A 5,190-nucleotide genomic window follows, 5' to 3' on the forward strand; every position below is an offset into this window, starting at 1 on the left:
GGGGTGGGAGAGGGCAGGCTTGCAGGGCATACATACCCTTTGGTTGGGTGATGATTCATGGGCGGGATGGTAACTATGCCAACGAAACGATGTATGGTAGAATGAATGTAAAACTAATGTTCTCCCATGCAAACTATCACACAATTCACAATAAAACATTTATTAAAAAAAAAAAATTGTTTGCTGTTGAATACAGTGAGGCAGGGAAAGTCTGTGCCCATCAGAAAAAGACCCATCTAGGACTGAAAGTTAAATGGAAGCAGCAAGCAGACAGCCTACTATGCTAACTGGTGGCTAATGGGGTTTACTTGATGAGTAGAAGTGGCGGAAAGTGCTGCAGTGAAGAAATGAGTTGAAAGAGGAGAGGAAGGGCTGACTGGTCTGAAGTTCAGGGAATTGTGTGAACTCCTGAGACTATGGGCACTGACCTAGCCCAATTGGTGCTACGGCTGAAGGGGCCAGTTTGTCTAAAGTGCTTGGAAGTGTGTGGACTTCCAAGCTTGCAGCTGGCATCCAACTGACCTAGTGAGGATGACTAGACTGAATAGACCAGTACCCAACCGAAGGAAGAAAGAGATGTTTGACACTGTTAGCCATTGTAAGTTTATGCACTTTGATGACTTGCTCTGGATTGGACTTTGCTTGTGAATGCAGATGCTCAAAGTTCCAACAAGAACATATGATTCTCCATGTCAAAGAAGATGCTTGCCTCCTCCAAGTACTGGGCAATTTAGAAATTGGTTATCAAAGAATGGGGGACAATAAAAGCATGAAGTGGCTTTTATGGGTGTGCACACTTAAAATGATATGGGGAATATGAATCCACCATGTATGAAATGAACAATGAATATAAAAGCGAGGGGTGGCCTGTGGTGTAGTGAATTATGTAATGTCTCTAATGGCTATAGTCTGGCAAGACTCTTCTGGCCACTAAACAATGTTTCTTCCCTGCTGGGTCTTGGCAAGAGTAGGTGAGAGAGGCCTGTCTGACTGACCTTCAGCTAGGCCAGCTCCACCATGTTTTCTTGGGCAAACCCCGTTGGGGTCTTGGCCTGAGTTCTGCAGCCGTAATCGACCCAAGTTCGAAATATGGCAACTTTGAAAGATATTACCAGCTGACTGAAGTAGATAAAAAATATTCAGAAAATTACCAAGTATATGAAAATGGTAGTAGCAGCAAAATACACCTGAGCTGAGAGGGAGTTGAATGTGGCATGAGTGTATGGAAGAAGATCTCTGGCTCTCTATGAAAAAGCTGATATTAAGGCACCTGAAGGCAAGAAGAAACACCTCATTATTGGTGTATCCTCAGATCGAGGGCTTTATGGTGCTATTCATTCCTTGGCTACTAAACAGATGAAAAGTGATGTGGCCATGCTCACAACAGCTGGAAAAGAAGTTGTGCTTGTTGGAATTGGTGATAAGCTCAGGGGCATACTTATAGGACTCATTCTGACCAGTTTCTGGTGATATTCAAAGAAGTGCGAAGAAAACCCCCTACTTTTGGAGATGCATCTGTTATTACCCTTGAATTACTAAATTCTGGATACAAATTTGATGAAGGATCTATCATCTTTAATAGAGTCAGGTCTGTCGTCTATTATAAGACAGATGAAAAGCCGCTGTTTTCCTTGAGTACCATTGCAAGTACTGAGAGCATGAGTGTCTATGATGATATTGATGCTGATGTGCTAAAAAATTACCAAGAACACAATCTGGCAAACATCATCTACTACTCTTTAAAGAAGTCCACCACTAGTTAGCAAAGTACAAGGATGACAGTTTTGGACAATGCTAGCAAGAATGCTTCTGAGATGATTGACAAACTGACTTTGACTTTCAACCGCACCCGCCAAGCTGTCATCACAAAGGAGTTGACTGAAATCATCTTTGGTGCTGCTGCTCTGGATTAATGAAAATCAAGTGTCATCCTCAAACAAGAGGTAAAGAAGAGAAGTTGAGGCAGCGGATCTTGTTGTGCTTAACTGCTTTCCTTGTCAGAAGACATTGTTCAAATTATTAAAAAGACAGCAGCAAGATATTTGTAAATTATCTTACAAGAAACAACTTGGAAAAAAGAGGTGGGAGAAGATACTGATAGGATGACATGATTGAACTGTAAACATTAAAAGACTTAATTCTAATTGTAAAAATTTGAAACATTAGTATTAGTTTAAAATGAGTCATCTCAGAAGCAGGAGTGGGATTTCACACCATCAAAGAAGAAGATGCAGGAGTGGAGCACGTCCTTTGGACCTAGAGTTTCCTGTGCATTCAATCTTCTTGACCAAGGGCAGAAAGCTGTGTGTGACACCAGAGGAATGACAGAAGAGCAGCCACAGCAGCAGAACCAAGAACCAGAACACCAGACAGACCATTAACAGGTTTCTCAGCCAGCCAATGGAACAAGTAAAACTGAGTGTCTTTGAGCAGGAAACTTGCTTGTAGAGTGGGGTACCTCTAGGCATTTAAGTGGGGAAGCTTGATTTGCTGACTCACAGAACTAGAGCTGAGTGCTTATGGTGGAGTGGTGTGTCCCAGTGACATTTTCCAGCAGCTGACTGAAACAACTATATATGCCCTGAACATTTTCTGATCCTATATTGTAACTTGTTAACTTCCCTAATAAACCCCGTAATTCTGAGTATTGTCTTTGGGTTTTATATAGCCATTACAAAGAATTGCTGAACCCAGTGAGTTACAGAGGGTTGTAAGAGAAATGGTTGATACTTCATTTTTTGCACCTGGTATCCTCATTCTTAAAAGGAGCTCTGGTACCTTAGTGGTTACGAATTGGCCTGCAAACCTCAAGGTCAGCAGTTCGAAACTACCAGCTGTTCCATGGGAGAAAGATGAGGTTTTCTGCTTCCATAAAGATTTACAGCCTCGGAAACCCTGTATAGGGTCACTATGGGTCAGAACCGACTCGACGGTACTTAACAACAACAACAACAACATCCTCATTCTTGGAAGACAGTGTGGGACTGTAGGATGATCACTGATAAGCTAAATAACAACTTTGTAAAGGAAAACTGTGACAGGATAATGTTGCTGAAATAATGAGTTTGTTTGTTTGGTTTATCCAAAAAATGAGCATTAACCATGCCTCCCTGTGCACACTCTACTTTTCATCTACATTCGACAATGCATTGCAATGACCATACTGAACTCAGGCATCATACTCAGTTAATGGGGTATATTAGGTAAGATGACACACATTACAATTCAGGGTCAGAAATGTTCAGGGTACAGTTGTTCCAGTTGAATAGACTCTGCTCTGTAGTGCTGACAGGCAGGCCTCTCCCTGTCTCTCAGTCAGTGTTACAAAACTTTGTTAGGACTACTGATAATATGCTCACAGGGCACACCACTCCATTATAAGACTTGACATGAAGATTCTCAGCTCTAACTCCTTGAATCAGGAAACCTAGCTACCCCAATTAAATGCTTGGAAATACTCTATACCAAATCAATCCACTTTACTTTCTCCGTGGACTGGGAAGACTCAGGCTTCCACTTGGTTCTTCTGCAGATCCTCTGCCACTTCTTTGGTGTCCAGGTTTGTGTCCCTGGGTCAAGGAGGTTCAATGCACTCCTGATTCATTTTTTTTTTTTTTTAACAGTAGTGAGATCTCCCCTCCTGTTTCTGAGATGAGTCATCTTAAACCCACCTTAGAGTTCCAAGTTTTTACAATCACAATGAACTCTGGTAACAATCACAACTGAGTCATATAACCCTATCAGCATCTTCATCCATATTTTCTTACCCAAATCTATCAGGAAAAGTTGTTTGGTGGGAGTTGCAAAGATTAGGGTCATACAAGCTATATGAAGTAATTCACTGCACTACAGCTTGGTTTTAATTTTACCCTTATTCATTCAATAAGGCCCTTCTGTGCATATGCCTTAAGGAAAGAGTTATACAGAGAAACAAAGAATGTTGAGAAAGGCAATATCCTGGCTTTGATTTGTGTGCTTTGATTTGGCTTCCTAGAACCCAAACCAAACATGCAGCCACTGAGTAGATTCTGATTCATAGCAATTCTGTATAAGGTTTTCAAGCCTGTGTAAATCTTTATGGGAACAGAAAGTCTCATCTTTCTCCTGTGGAGCAGCTGGTAGGTTTGAACTCCTTACTTGTGGTTAGCAGTCCAGTGATCAATTACTAAAGGAAGAAATGATTCCAAGTACAGAACATAGCTACATTCTAAAAGAAAGCAGGTCTCCATTCTCAAGACTTCATTTATTTTTCCCTGTTAGAAGGTGAAAGATGAGGCAAAGGGGAAATGAAATGATAAAGGCAGATATTGGTGGATCTTGGTGGCTGGAACCTTCACACTGTTATTGTTTTGAGCAGAGTGGTAGCTTCAAAGGGAGTTAGTGAAAGAGCCAGTCAGGGTTCTTCCTAAGTCAAGAAGAGGCTAGACAGGTTATCCCTACAAAAGGTTTTCAGGAAAATAAAAGCACAGATTGCCTCTCAGAGTTTGTATAGCTCCAGGGTAAATCAAAGCAGAAAAATTATTCTCAGTTCCTCAGGTTTGAAACTGGAGTAGCAGAATAAGAGAGACATTGGATCAGAGGATTAACATTTGCTTTCCTCAGGCGGGGGGGGGGGGAAATATTTATGGTTAGAACAGACATTTTGGTGATAGGTATATAAAAATAGATACACAGACAACTAAACATGTGAAAATATAAGTGATTATTAACCTTAACTAGAATGGAAACATTTTTTTGAACAAGGTAGAAAATATCATTATAGATTCCTACATGACTCAATTTTGGAAATATTTATAGTTTTGAGAACACAGAAATTTATGTGATACTGAAAGGTGTGTGGGGCGAAAAGGGGGAAGTGTGTAGTTCTTTGTTCTTCCATTGTAGGATGGTATCTTTTTCACGAAACCAAGAAATAGCATGCTGTTTATTTTTCAAGTCCTGGAAACTGTCTTTTAAAACTATTTACTTGTATAATTTTGAAAATATCAATGTGTTACTATATGATGAGTATTTATGTATTTATTACATAATTTTAGGGCATTATTGAGTGACATAGAATATACGAATTTATATATGTGGATGTTTCAAAAAGTTCATGGAAAATGGAATTGAAGATTCCATGGATTTTTTTATGTCCCCTTGTAGATACATATAAAGCCCTCCCATATTTTTAATAATCAACTTACATCA

The 5,190-nt window shown here is 40.1% G+C and overlaps 1 pseudogene; it reads left to right on the plus strand.

The window, feature by feature from the left end:
* The first annotated feature begins 1,017 nt into the window (after positions 1-1,017).
* LOC102832132 lies at positions 1,018-1,913 on the plus strand (annotated as a pseudogene).
* The last annotated feature ends 3,277 nt before the right edge of the window (positions 1,914-5,190 follow it).

The sequence above is a fragment of the Chrysochloris asiatica genome, unplaced genomic scaffold (genome assembly GCF_000296735.1).
Source record: "Chrysochloris asiatica unplaced genomic scaffold, ChrAsi1.0 scaffold00088, whole genome shotgun sequence".
Taxonomy (NCBI): domain Eukaryota; kingdom Metazoa; phylum Chordata; class Mammalia; order Afrosoricida; family Chrysochloridae; genus Chrysochloris; species Chrysochloris asiatica.